Raw genomic sequence first — 16,407 nt, forward strand, 5'->3', positions numbered from 1 at the left:
TTCATAACGCCAGATTCCAAAATCAGGCAGTTTTCTCAAAAAAATCCTCTTGGAGCGAGTTCTAACCAATAGATATGTAATTTACATTTCTTCCTCCACCGTGACATTCTGTGTTACGAACACGCTACATGCAACATGGATTCGAAAAAACATTCATGACTGAGTTGTGAGCATGTGGATTACTGAACTTTCATCCCGATACATGGCAGAGTTACACCTAGAAAATTTTTCTCTGATTTCCCAGCTTTATCCTAACACGAGTTTCGAAAATGAGGGAGATTTTGCAGATAAATCCTCTTGGAGCGAGTTCTACCCAATACAAATTTAATTTACATTATTTCCCTCACCGTGACATTTCGTGTTGCGAACATTCTACAAGCATCAATGATTTCACAAGCATTCACTACTGAGATGTGAGTATGTGTATTGCGATCTTTCATCCACCATGCAAGGCATATTTATACCTAGAAATTTTTAACAGATTTCGCAGAAATTTCCTAACGCCAGTTTCAAAAATCATGAAGATTTCGCAGAAAAATTCTCTTGGGCGAGTCCTATGAAATAGTATTTTAATTTACATAATTTCCCTCACCATGATATTCTTTGTCCCGAGCACGCTATATGCATGACGGATTTGACAAACATTACTTACTGAGTTGTGAACATGTGGATTACTGATCTTTCATCCACCATAAAAGGCATATTGTCACCTAGAAGCATTTACTCAGATTTCGCAACTTTTCTTAACACAAGTTTTGGAAATGAGGCATATTTTGTAGAAAAATGCTCTTGTAGGGAGTTCTTCCCAATAGATATGTAGTTTACATAGCTTAACTGTTTGTGTCATTCCGTCTTCCGAACAAGTTAAATACAACACGGATTCGAAAAACATTCATTCCTGAGTTGTGAGCATGTGGATAACCGAACTTTCAATCACCATTCAAGGCATATAAACACCTAGAAATATTTTATTGAGTTCGCATCTTTTTTCTAATGCTAGTATCAAACATCAGGAAGTTTCCACAGAAATATCCTTGTGGAGGTAGTTATACAGAATAGACTTGTGATTTACATAGTTGCCCTCACCGTGAATATCCATGTTCTGAACACACTACATGCATGACGGATTCGTCAAACATTTATTTCTGAGTTGTGAACATGTGGATTACTGAACTTTCATCAACCATAGAAGGCATATTTACACATAGAGACACTTACTCTGGTGTCCCAGGTTTTTCCTAATGCCACATCCGAAAATGAGGTAGATTTCACAGAAAAATCCTCTTGGAGCGATTTATAACCAATAGACATGTAATTTACACAGTTTCCCTCACCATGACGTTCCGTGTTCAGAACAGGCTTTATGTATCATGGATTCGACAAACAATCATTACTGAGTTCTGAGAATGTGGATTAGAGAACTTTCATCCACCATACAAGGCATTTTACACCTAGAAACATTTAGTCTGTGTGCGCAGATTTTCCCTAATGTCAGATTCGAAAATCAGGCAGTTTTCATAGAAAAATACTCTTGGAGCGAGTTCTACCCAATAGACATGTAATATAATTTGGTTCCCTCACCGTGACTTTCGGTGTTCCGAAAATGCTACACGCATTACGGATTCGACAAACAATGGTTACTGAGCTGTGAGCATGTGGATTACCGAACTTTCATTCACCATAAAAGGAATCCTTACACATAGAAGTATTTACCTTGATTTTGCAGCTTATTCTTATCGCCAGGTTAGAAAATGAGAAAGATTGTGCTGAAAAATCCTCTTTGAGTGAGTTCTACACACGAGGCATGTAAATTACATTGTTTTCCAGAACGTGACATCCGTGTTCCCAACACAATACAAGCATCACGGATTCGACAAAAATTCATTACTGAGATGTGAGCATGTGTATTATAAACTTTCATTCACCATGCATGGCATATTTATTCCTAGAAATATTTACTCAGATTTCGCAGGTTTTTCATAACGCCAGTTTCAGAAATCATGAAGCTTTTGCAGTAAAATCCTCTTGGTGCGAGTTCTGCCAAATAGAAATTTAATTTACACAGTTTCCCTAACCATGATATTCTGTGTTTCGAACGTGCAACATGCATGACGGATTGCACAAACATTCTTTAATGAGTTGTGAGCATGTGGAGTACCGAACTTTCATCCACCATAAAAGGCATATTGTCATCTAGAAGCATTGACTCAGATTTCGCAGTTTTTCCTAACGCCAGTTTTGGATATGAGGAATATTTCACAGATAAATGGTCTTATAGCGAGTTCTACCCGACAGATATGTAATTTCCGTAGCTTACCTGACCGTGTCATACCATCTTCCAAACACATTAATTGCATCACAGACTTGTAAAACATTCATTACTGAGTTGTGAGCATGTGGATTACCGAAATTTCATTCACCATTAAAGGCATATGTGCACCTACATAATTTACTCTGATTTTGCAGCTTTTGCTAATGCCAGTTTAAAAATGAGGCAGATGGCTCAGTAAAATACACTTTGAGCTTGATGTACCCACTAGAACTCTAGTTAACATAGTATCCTAACCATGATATTCTGTGTTCCGAACACGTTACATGCATCACGGATTCGAAAAACATTCATTACTGAGTTGTGAGCACGAGGATTAATGAACATTCATCACCAAAATGGGCATATTGACACCGAAGAAATTTTACTCTTATTTCCCAGCTTTTTCCTAACACCAGTTTTGAAATTGAGGTAGATTTCACAGAAAAATTCACTTGGAGCAGGTTCTACCTAATCAACACTGAATTTACATAGTTTCCTCACCGTGATATTCTGTGTTCCGAACCTGTTACATACATCAAGGATAAGACAAACATTCATTACTGAGGTGAGAACATGTGGATTACCAAACTTTCAACACCATACAAGGCATATTTACACCAAGAAACATTTACCCAGATTTCACAGTATTTTCCAAAAGCCAGTTTCGGAAATGGGGCATATTTTGCAGGAAAATGCTCTTTTATCAAGTTCTACCCGATCGACATGTAATTTACATAGTTTAACTGACCGTGACAGTCTGTGCTCCTAACACATTACATGCATCACAGATTCGACAAACAGTTATTACAGATTTGTGAGCATGTGTATTACCGAGCTTTCATTCACCATTCAAGGAATATTAACACTTAGAATTATTTACTCAGTGTTCCCAGCTCTTTTCTAATGCCAGGTTTGAAAAACAGGCAGTTTACACAGGAAAGTCGTCTTACATCAAGTTCTATCCAACAGAATTGTAATTGACATATATTCCCTCACCTTGAAATTCCATGTTCCGTATATCCTACGTGCATCACGAATTCGACACATATTCACTACTGAATTGTTCGCATGTGGATTACTGAACTTTCACCTACTATGAAAGGCATATTTGCACTGAGAAGCCTTTAATCTTATTTCGCAGCATTTACTTAACTAGAGTTTAGAAAATGAGGCATATTGTGCAGAAAAATACTCTTTGAGTGTGTCGTATCCACTAGACCTTTTATTTAAATTGTTTCACTCACCGTGACTTTCCATGTTCTGAACACGATACATGCATCACGGATTCGACAAACTTTTTTAATGAGTTGTGAGCATTTTACATGAATTACAGTTTTCATTCACCATACAAGGCATATTTACACCTAGATATATTTATTCCCAGTTCGCAGTTTATTCATAACGCCAGATTCCAAAATCAGGCAGTTTTCTCAAAAAAATCCTCTTGGAGCGAGTTCTAACCAATAGACATTTAACTTACATTTCTTCCTCCACCGTGACATTCTGTGTTACGAACATGCTACATGCAACATGGATTCGAAAAAACATTCATGACTGAGTTGTGAGCATGTGGATTACTGAACTTTCATCCCGATACATGGCAGAGTTACACCTAGAAAATTTTTCTCTGATTTCCCAGCTTTATACTAACACCAGTTTCGAAAATGAGGGAGATTTTGCAGATAAATACTCTTGGAGCGAGTTCTACCCACTACAAATGTAATTTACATAATTTCCCTCACCGTGACATTTCGTGTTGCGAACATTCTAAAAGCATCAAGGATTTCTCAAGCATTCATTACTGAGATGAGATTATGTGTATTGCGATCTTTCATCCACCATGCAAGGCATATTTATACCTAGAAATTTTAACCAGATTTCGCAGAAATTTCCTAACGCCAGTTTCAAAAATCATGAAGATTTCGCAGAAAAATTCTCTTGGGCGAGTCCTATGAAATAGTATTTTAATTTACTTAGTTTCCCTCACCATGATATTCTTTGTCCCGAGCACGCTATATGCATGACGAATTTGACAAACATTACTTACTGAGTTGTGAGCATGTGGATTACCGATCTTTCATCCACCATAAAAGGCATATTGTCACCTAGAAGCATTTACTCAGATTTCGCAACTTTTCCTAACACAAGTTTCGGAAATGAGGCATATTTCGTAGAAAAATGCTCTTGTAGGGAGTTCTTCCCAATAGATATGTAGTTTACATAGCTTAACTGTTTGTGTCATTCCGTCTTCCGAACAAGTTAAATACAACACGGATTCGAAAAACATTCATTCCTGAGTTGTGAGCATGTGGATAACCGAACTTTCAATCACCATTCAAGGCATATAAACACCTAGAAATATTTTATTGAGTTCGCATCTTTTTTCTAATGCTAGTATCAAACATCAGGAAGTTTCCACAGAAATATCCTTGTGGAGGTAGTTATACAGAATAGACTTGTGATTTACATAGTTGCCCTCACCGTGAATATCCATGTTCTGAACACACTACATGCATGACGGATTCGTCAAACATTTATTTCTGAGTTGTGAACATGTGGATTACTGAACTTTCATCAACCATAGAAGGCATATTTACACATAGAGACACTTACTCTGGTGTCCCAGGTTTTTCCTAATGCCACATCCGAAAATGAGGTAGATTTCACAGAAAAATCCTCTTGGAGCGATTTATAACCAATAGACATGTAATTTACACAGTTTCCCTCACCATGACGTTCCGTGTTCAGAACAGGCTTTATGTATCATGGATTCGACAAACAATCATTACTGAGTTCTGAGAATGTGGATTAGAGAACTTTCATCCACCATACAAGGCATTTTACACCTAGAAACATTTAGTCTGTGTGCGCAGATTTTCCCTAATGTCAGATTCGAAAATCAGGCAGTTTTCATAGAAAAATACTCTTGGAGCGAGTTCTACCCAATAGACATGTAATATAATTTGGTTCCCTCACCGTGACTTTCGGTGTTCCGAAAATGCTACACGCATTACGGATTCGACAAACAATGGTTACTGAGCTGTGAGCATGTGGATTACCGAACTTTCATTCACCATAAAAGGAATCCTTACACATAGAAGTATTTACCTTGATTTTGCAGCTTATTCTTATCGCCAGGTTAGAAAATGAGAAAGATTGTGCTGAAAAATCCTCTTTGAGTGAGTTCTACACACGAGGCATGTAAATTACATTGTTTTCCAGAACGTGACATCCGTGTTCCCAACACAATACAAGCATCACGGATTCGACAAAAATTCATTACTGAGATGTGAGCATGTGTATTATAAACTTTCATTCACCATGCATGGCATATTTATTCCTAGAAATATTTACTCAGATTTCGCAGGTTTTTCATAACGCCAGTTTCAGAAATCATGAAGCTTTTGCAGTAAAATCCTCTTGGTGCGAGTTCTGCCAAATAGAAATTTAATTTACACAGTTTCCCTAACCATGATATTCTGTGTTTCGAACGTGCAACATGCATGACGGATTGCACAAACATTCTTTAATGAGTTGTGAGCATGTGGAGTACCGAACTTTCATCCACCATAAAAGGCATATTGTCACCTAGAAGCATTGACTCAGATTTCGCAGCTTTTCCTAACGCCAGTTTTGGATATGAGGAATATTTCACAGATAAATGGTCTTATAGCGAGTTCTACCCGACAGATATGTAATTTCCGTAGCTTACCTGACCGTGTCATACCATCTTCCAAACACATTAATTGCATCACAGACTTGTAAAACATTCATTACTGAGTTGTGAGCATGTGGATTACCGAAATTTCATTCACCATTAAAGGCATATGTGCACCTACAGAATTTACTCTGATTTTGCAGCTTTTGCTAATGCCAGTTTAAAAATGAGGCAGATGGCTCAGTAAAATACACTTTGAGCTTGATGTACCCACTAGAACTCTAGTTAACATAGTATCCTAACCATGATATTCTGTGTTCCGAACACGTTACATGCATCACGGATTCGAAAAAACATTCATTACTGAGTTGTGAGCACGAGGATTAATGAACATTCATCACCAAAATGGGCATATTGACACCGAAGAAATTTTACTCTTATTTCCCAGCTTTTTCCTAACACCAGTTTTGAAATTGAGGTAGATTTCACAGAAACATTCACTTGGAGCAGGTTCTACCTAATCAACACTGAATTTACATAGTTTCCTCACCGTGATATTCTGTGTTCCGAACCTGTTACATGCATCAAGGATAAGACAAACATTCATTACTGAGGTGAGGACATGTGGATTACCAAACTTTCAACACCATACAAGGCATATTTACACCAAGAAACATTTACCCAGATTTCACAGTCTTTTCCAAAAGCCAGTTTCGGAAATGAGGCATATTTTGCAGGAAAATGCTCTTTTATCAAGTTCTACCCGATCGACATGTAATTTACATAGTTTAACTGACCGTGACAGTCTGTGCTCCTAACACATTACATGCATCACAGATTCGACAAACAGTTATTACAGATTTGTGAGCATGTGGATTACCGAGCTTTCATTCACCATTCAAGGAATATTAACACTTAGAATTATTTACTCTGAGTTCCCAGCTATTTTCTAATGCCAGGTTTGAAAAACAGGCAGTTTACACAGGAAAGTCGTCTTACATCAAGTTCTATCCAACAGAATTGTAATTGACATAGATTCCCTCACCTTGAAATTCCATGTTCCGTATATCCTACGTGCATCACGAATTCGACACATATTCACTACTGAATTGTTCGCATGTGGATTACTGAACTTTCACCTACTATGAAAGGCATATTTACACTGAGAAGCCTTTAATCTTATTTCGCAGCATTTACTTAACTCCAGTTTAGAAAATGAGGCATATTGTGCAGAAAAATTCTCTTTGAGTGTGTCGTATCCACTAGACCTTTTATTTAAATTGTTTCACTCACCGTGACTTTCCATGTTCTGAACACGATACATGCATCACGGATTCGACAAACTTTTTTAATGAGTTGTGAGCATTTTACATGAATTACAGATTTCATTCACCATACGAGGCATATTTACACCTAGATACATTTATTCTCAGTTCGCAGTTTATTCATAACGCCAGATTCCAAAATCAGGCAGTTTTCTCAAAAAAATCCTCTTGGAGCAACTTCTAACCAATAGACATGCAATTTACATTTCTTCCTCCACCGTGACATTCTGTGTTACGAACACGCTACATGCAACATGGTTTCGAAAAAACATTCATGACTGAGTTGTGAGCATGTGGATTACTGAACTTTCATCCCGATACATGGCAGAGTTACACCTAGAAAATTTTTCTCTGATTTCCCAGATTTATCCTAACACCAGTTTCGAAAATGAGGGAGATTTTGCAGATTAATCCTATTGGAGCGAGTTCTACCCAATACAAATGTAATTTACATTATTTCCCTCACCGTGACATTTCGTGATCCGAACATTCTACAAGCATCAAGGATTTCACAATCATTCATTACTGAGATGTGAGTATGTGTATTGCGATCATTCATCCACCATGCAAGGCATATTTATACCTAGAAATTTTTACCAGATTTCGCAGAAATTTCCTAACGCCAGTTTCAAAAATCATGAAGATTTCGCAGAAAAATTCTCTTGGGCGAGTCCTATGAAATAGTATTTTAATTTACATAATTTCCCTCACCATGATATTCTTGTCCCGAGCACGCTATATGCATGACGGATTTGACAAACATTACTTACTGAGTTGTGAGCATGTGGATTACTGATCTTTCATCCACCATAAAAGGCATATTGTCACCTAGAAGCATTTACTCAGATTTCGCAACTTTTCCTAACACCAGTTTTGGAAATGAGGCATATTTTGTAGAAAAATGCTCTTGTAGGGAGTTATTCCCAATAGATATGTAGTTTACATAGCTTAACTGTTTGTGTCATTCCGTCTTCCGAACAAGTTAAATACAACACGGATTCGAAAAACTTTCATTCCTGCGTTGTGAGCATGTGGATAACCGAACTTTCAATCACCATTCAAGGCATATAAACACCTAGAAATATTTTATTGTGTTCGCATCTTTTTTCTAATGCTAGTATCAAAAATCAGGAAGTTTCCACAGAAATATCCTTGTGGAGGTAGTTATACAGAATAGACTTGTAATTTACATAGTTGCACTCACCGTGAATATCCGTGTTCTGAACACACTACATGCATGACGGATTCGTCAAACATTTATTTCTGAGTTGTGAACATGTGGATTACTGAAATTTCGTCAACCATAGAAGGCATATTTACACATAGAGACACTTACTCTGGTGTCCCAGGTTTTTCCTAATGCCACATCCGAAAATGAGGTAGATTTCACAGAAAAATCCTCTTGGAGCGATTTATAACCAATAGACATGTAATTTACACAGTTTCCCTCACCATGACGTTCCGTGTTCAGAACAGGCTTTATGTATCATGGATTCGACAAACAATCATTACTGAGTTCTGAGAATGTGGATTAGACAACTTTCATCCACCATACAAGGCATTTTACACCTAGAAACATTTAGTCTGTGTGCGCAGATTTTCCCTAGTGTCAGATTCGAAAATCAGGCAGTTTTCATAGAAAAATACTCTTGGAGCGAGTTCTACCCAATAGACATGTAATATAATTTGTTTCCCTCACCGTGACATTCGGTGTTCCGAAAATGCTACACGCATTACGGATTCGACAAACAATGGTTACTGAGCTGTGAGCATGTGGATTACCGAACTTTCATTCACCATAAAAGGAATCCTTACACATAGAAGAATTTACCTTGATTTTGCAGCTTATTCTTATCGCCAGGTTAGAAAATGAGAAAGATTGTGCTGAAAAATCCTCTTTGAGTGAGTTCTACACACGAGGCATGTAAATTACATTGTTTTCCAGAACGTGACATCCGTGTTCCCAACACAATACAAGCATCACGGATTCGACAAAAATTCATTACTGAGATGTGAGCATGTGTATTATAAACTTTCATTCACCATGCATGGCATATTTATTCTTAGAAATATTTACTCAGAGTTCGCAGGTTTTTCATAACGCCAGTTTCAGAATTCATGAAGCTTTTGCAGTAAAATCCTCTTGGTGCGAGTTCTGCCAAATAGAAATTTAATTTACACAGTTTCCCTAACCATGATATTCTGTGTTTCGAACATGCAACATGCATGACGGATTGCACAAACATTCTTTAATGTGTTGTGAGCATGTGGAGTACCGAACTTTCATCCACCATAAAAGGCATATTGTCACCTAGAAGCATTGACTCAGATTTCGCAGCTTTTCCTAACACCAGTTTTGGATATGAGGAATATTTCACAGATAAATGGTCTTATAGCAAGTTTTACCCGACAGGTATGTAATTTCCGTAGCTTAACTGACCGTGTCATATCATCTTCCAAACACATTAATTGCATCACAGACTTGAAAAACATTCATTACTGATTTATGAGCTTGTGGATTCCCGAAATCTCATTCACCTTTAAAGGCATATGTGCACCTACAGAATTTACTCTGATTTTGCAGCTTTTTCTAATGCCAGTTTAAAAATGAGGCAGATGGCTCAGTAAAATACACTTTGACCTTGATGTACCCACTAGAACTCTAGTTAACATAGTATCCTAACCATGATATTCTGTGTTCCGAACACGTTACATGCATCACGGATTCGAAAAACATTCATTACTGAGTTGTGAGCACGAGGATTAATGAACATTCATCACCAAAATGGGCATATCGACACCGAAGAAATTTTACTCTTATTTCCCAGCTTTTTCCTAACACCAGTTTTGAAATTGAGGTAGATTTCACAGAAAAATTCATTGGAGCGGTTTCTACCTAATCAACACTGAATTTACATAGTTTCCTCACCGTGATATTCTGCGTTCCGAACCTGTTACATGCATCAAGGATAAGACAAACATTCATTACTGAGGTGAGAACATGTGGATTACCAAACTTTCAACACCATACAAGGCATATTTACACCAAGAAACATTTACCCTGATTTCACAGTCTTTTCCAAAAGCCAGTTTCAGAAATGAGGCATATTTTGCAGGAAAATTCTCTTTTATCGAGTTCTACCCGATAGACATGTAATTTACATAGTTTAAATGACCGTGACATTCTGTGCTCCTAACACATTACATCCATCAGAGATTCGACAAACAGTTATTACAGATTTGTGAGCATGTGGATTACCGAGCTTTCATTCACCATTCAAGGAATATTAACACTTAGAATTATTTACTCTGAGTTCCCAGCTATATCCTAAAGCCAGTTTTGAAAAACAGGCAGTTTACACAGGAAAACCGTCTTACATCGAGTTCTATCCAACAGAATTGTAATTGACATAGATTCCCTCACCGTGTAATTCCATGTTCCGTATATCCTACGTGCATCACGGATTCGACACATATTCAATACTGAGTTGTTCGCATGTGGATTACTGAACTTTCACCTACTATGGAAGGCATATTTACACTGAGAAGCCTTTAATCTTATTTCGCAGCATTTACTTAACTCCAGTTTAGAAAATGAGGCATATTGTGCAGAAAAATTCTCTTTGAGTGTGTCGTATCCACTAGACCTTTTATTTAAATTGTTTCACTCACCTTGACTTTCCATGTTCTGAACACGATACATGCATCACGGATTCGACAAACTTTTTTAATGAGTTGTGAGCATTTTACATGAATTACAGATTTCATTCACCATACAAGGCATATTTACACCTAGATATATTTATTCTCAGTTCGCAGTTTATTCATAATGCCAGATTCCAAAATCAGGCAGTTTTCTCAAAAAAATCCTCTTGGAGCAAGTTCTAACCAATAGACATGTAATTTACATTTCTTCCTCCACCGTGACGTTCTGTGTTACGAACACGTTACATGCAAAACGGATTCGAAAAAACATTCATGACTGAGTTGTGAGCATGTGGATTACTGAACTTTCATCCCGATACATGGCAGAGTTACACCTAGAAAATTTTTCTCTGATTTCCCAGATTTATCCTAACACGAGATTCGAAAATGAGGGAGATTTTGCAGATAAATCCTCTTGGAGCGAGTTCTACCCAATACAAATGTAATTTACATAATTTCCCTCACCGTGACATTTCGTGTTCCGAACATTCTATAAGCATCAAGGATTTCACAAGCATTCATTACTGAGATGTGAGTATGTGTATTGCGATCTTTCATCCACCATGCAAGGCATATTTATACCTAGAAATTTTTACCAGATTTCGCAGAAATTTCCTAACGCCAGTTTCAAAAATCATGAAGATTTCGCAGAAAAATTCTCTTGGGCGAGTCCTATGAAATAGTATTTTAATTTACATAATTTCCCTCACCATGATATTCTTGTCCCGAGCACGCTATATGCATGAGGATTTGACAAACATTACTTACTGAGTTGTGAGCATCTGGATTACCGATCTTTCATCCACCATAAGAGGCATATTGTCACCTAGAAGGATTTACTCAGATTTCGCAACTTTTCCTAACACCAGTTTCGGAAATGAGGCATATTTTGTAGAAAAATGCTCTTGTAGGGAGTTCTTCCCAATAGATATGTAGTTTACATAGCTTAACTGTTTGTGTCATTCCGTCTTCCGAACAAGTTAAATACAACACGGATTCGAAAAACATTCATTCCTGAGGTGTGAGCATGTGGATAACCGAACTTTCAATCACCATTCAAGGCATATAAACACCTAGAAATATTTTATTGAGTTCGCATCTTTTTTCTAATGCTAGTATCAAAAATCAGGAAGTTTCCACAGAAATATCCTTGTGGAGGTAGTTATACAGAATAGACTTGTGTAATTTACATAGTTGCCCTCACCGTGAATATCCGTGTTCTGAACACACTACATGCATGACGGATTCGTCAAACATTTATTTCTGAGTTGTGAACATGTGGATTACTGAACTTTCATCAACCATAGATGGCATATTTACACATAGAGACACTTACACTGGTGTCCCAGGTTTTTCCTAATGCCACATCCGAAAATGAGGTAGATTTCACAGAAAAATCCTCTTTAGCGATTTATAACCAATAGACATGTAATTTACACAGTTTCCCTCACCATGACGTTCCGTGTTCAGAACAGGCTTTATGTATCATGGATTCGACAAACAATCATTACTGAGTTCTGAGAATGTGGATTAGAGAACTTTCATCCACCATACAAGGCATTTTACACCTAGAAACATTTAGTCTGTGTGCGCAGATTTTCCCTAATGTCAGATTCGAAAATCAGGCAGTTTTCATCGAAAAATACTCTTGGAGCGAGTTCTACCCAATACACATGTAATATAATTTGTTTCCCTCACCGTGACATTCGGTGTTCTGAAAATGCTACACGCATTACGGATTCGACAAACAATGGATACTGAGCTGTGAGCATGTGGATTACCGAACTTTCATTCACCATAAAAGGAATCCTTACACATAGAAGTATTTACCTTGATTTTGCAGCTTATTCTTATCGCCAGGTTAGAAAATGAGAAAGATTGTGCTGAAAAATCCTCTTTGAGTGAGTTCTACACACGAGGCATGTAAATTACATTGTTTTCCAGAACGTGACATCCGTGTTCCCAACACAATACAAGCATCACGGATTCGACAAAAATTCATTACTGAGATGTGAGCATGTGTATTATAAACTTTCATTCACCATGCATGGCATATTTATTCCTAGAAATATTTACTCAGAGTTCGCAGATTTTTCATAAAGCCAGTTTCAGAAATCATGAAGCTTTTGCAGTAAAATTCTCTTGGTGCGAGTTCTGCCAAATAGAAATTTAATTTACACAGTTTCCCTAACCATGATATTCTGTGTTTCGAACATGCAACATGCATGACGGATTGCACAAACATTCTTTAATGTGTTGTGAGCATGTGGAGTACCGAACTTTCATCCACCATAAAAGGCATATTGTCACCTAGAAGCATTGACTCAGATTTCGCAGCTTTTCCTAACACCAGTTTTGGATATGAGGAATATTTCACAGATAAATGGTCTTATAGCGAGTTCTACCCGACAGATATGTAATTTCCGTAGCTTAACTGACCGTGTCATATCATCTTCCAAACACATTAATTGCATCACAGACTTGAAAAACATTCATTACTGATTTATGAGCTTGTGGATTACCGAAATCTCATTCACCATTAAAGGCATATGTGCACCTACAGAATTTACTCTGATTTTGCAGCTTTTTCTAATGCCAGTTTAAAAATGAGGCAGATGGCTCAGTAAAATACACTTTGAGCTTGATGTACCCACTAGAACTCTAGTTAACATAGTATCCTAACCATGATATTCTGTGTTCCGAACACGTTACATGCATCACGGATTCGAAAAAACATTCATTACTGAGTTGTGAGCACGAGGATTAATGAACATTCATCACCAAAATGGGCATATTGACACCGAAGAAATTTTACTCTTATTTCCCAGCTTTTTCCTAACACCAGTTTTGAAATTGAGGTAGATTTCACAGAAAAATTCTTTGGAGCGGTTTCTACCTAATCAACACTGAATTTACATAGTTTCCTCACCGTGATATTCTGCGTTCCGAACCTGTTACATGCATCAAGGATAAGACAAACATTCATTACTGAGGTGAGAACATGTGGATTACCAAACTTTCAACACCATACAAGGCATATTTACACCAAGAAACATTTACCCTGATTTCACAGTCTTTTCCAAAAGCCAGTTTCAGAAATGAGGCATATTTTGCAGGAAAATTCTCTTTTATCGAGTTCTACCCGATAGACATGTAATTTACATAGTTTAAATGACCGTGACATTCTGTGCTCCTAACACATTACATGCATCACAGATTCGACAAACAGTTATTACAGATTTGTGAGCATGTGGATTACCGAGCTTTCATTCACCATTCAAGGAATATTAACACTTAGAATTATTTACTCTGAGTTCCCAGCTATTTTCTAAAGCCAGTTTTGAAAAACAGGCAGTTTACACAGGAAAACCGTCTTACATCGAGTTCTATCCAACAGAATTGTAATTGACATAGATTCCCTCACCGTGTAATTCCATGTTCCGTATATCCTACTTGCATCACGGATTCGACACATATTCACTACTGAGTTGTTCGCATGTGGATTACTGAACTTTCACCTACTATGAAAGGCATATTTACACTGAGAAGCCTTTAATCTTATTTCGCAGCATTTACTTAACTCCAGTTTAGAAAATGAGGCATATTGTGCAGAAAAATTCTCTTTGAGTGTGTCGTATCCACTAGACCTTTTATTTAAATTGTTTCACTCACCGTGACTTTCCATGTTCTGAACACGATACATGCATCACGGATTCGACAAACTTTTTTAATGAGTTGTGAGCATTTTACATGAATTACAGATTTCATTCACCATACAAGGCATATTTACACCTAGATATATTTATTCTCAGTTCGCAGTTTATTCATAACACCAGATTCCAAAATCAGGCAGTTTTCTCAAAAAAATCCTCTTGGAGCGACTTCTAACCAATAGACATGTAATTTACATTTCTTCCTCCACCGTGACGTTCTGTGTTACGAACACGTTACATGCAAAACGGATTCGAAAAAACATTCATGACTGAGTTGTGAGCATGTGGATTACTGAACTTTCATCCCGATACATGGCAGAGTTACACCTAGAAAATTTTTCTCTGATTTCCCAGATTTATCCTAACACGAGTTTCGAAAATGAGGGAGATTTTGCAGATAAATCCTCTTGGAGCGAGTTCTACCCAATACAAATGTAATTTACATAATTTCCCTCACCGTGACATTTCGTGTTCCGAACATTCTACAAGCATCAAGGATTTCACAATCATTCATTACTGAGATGTGAGTATGTGTATTGCGATCTTTCATCCACCATGCAAGGCATATTTATACCTAGAAATTTTTACCAGATTTCGCAGAAATTTCCTAACGCCAGTTTCAAAAATCATGAAGATTTTGCAGAAAAATTCCCTTGGGCGAGTCCTATGAAATAGTATTTTAATTTACATAATTTCCCTCACCATGATATTCTTGTCCCGAGCACGCTATATGCATGACGGATTTGACAAACATTACTTACTGAGTTGTGAGCATGTGGATTACCGATCTTTCATCCACCATAAAAGGCATATTGTCACCTAGAAGCATTTACTCAGATTTCGCAACTTTTCCTAACACCAGTTTCGGAAATGAGGCATATTTTTAGAAAAATGCTCTTGTAGTGAGTTCTTCCCAATAGATATGTAGTTTACATAGCTTAACTGTTTGTGTCATTCCGTCTTCCGAACAAGTTAAATACAACACGGATTCGAAAAACTTTCATTCCTGAGTTGTGAGTATGTGGATAACCGAACTTTCAATCACCATTCAAGGCATATAAACACCTAGAAATATTTTATTGAGTTCGCATCTTTTTTCTAATGCTAGTATCAAAAATCAGGAAGTTTCCACAGAAATATCCTTGTGGAGGTAGTTATACAGAATAGACTTGTGTAATTTACATAGTTGCCCTCACCGTGAATATCCGTGTTCTGAACACACTACATGCATGACGGATTCGTCAAACATTTATTTCTGAGTTGTGAACATGTGGATTACTGAACTTTCATCAACCATAGAAGGCATATTTACACATAGAGACACTTACTCTGGTGTCCCAGGTTTTTCCTAATGCCACATCCGAAAATGAGGTAGATTTCACAGAAAAATCCTCTTGGAGCGATTTATAACCAATAGACATGTAATTTACACAGTTTCCCTCACCATGACGTTCCGTGTTCAGAACAGGCTTTATGTATCATGGATTCGACAAACAATCATTACTGAGTTCTGAGAATGTGGATTAGAGAACTTTCATCCACCATACAAGGCATTTTACACCTAGAAACATTTAGTCTGTGTGCGCAGATTTTCCCTAATGTCAGATTCGAAAATCAGGCAGTTTTCATAGAAAAATACTCTTGGAGCGAGTTCTACCCAATAGACATGTAATATAATTTGTTTCCCTCACCGTG

The sequence above is a fragment of the Camelus dromedarius genome, unplaced genomic scaffold (assembly GCF_036321535.1).
Source record: "Camelus dromedarius isolate mCamDro1 unplaced genomic scaffold, mCamDro1.pat HAP1_SCAFFOLD_35, whole genome shotgun sequence".
In the NCBI taxonomy this organism is placed as follows: Eukaryota; Metazoa; Chordata; class Mammalia; order Artiodactyla; family Camelidae; genus Camelus; species Camelus dromedarius.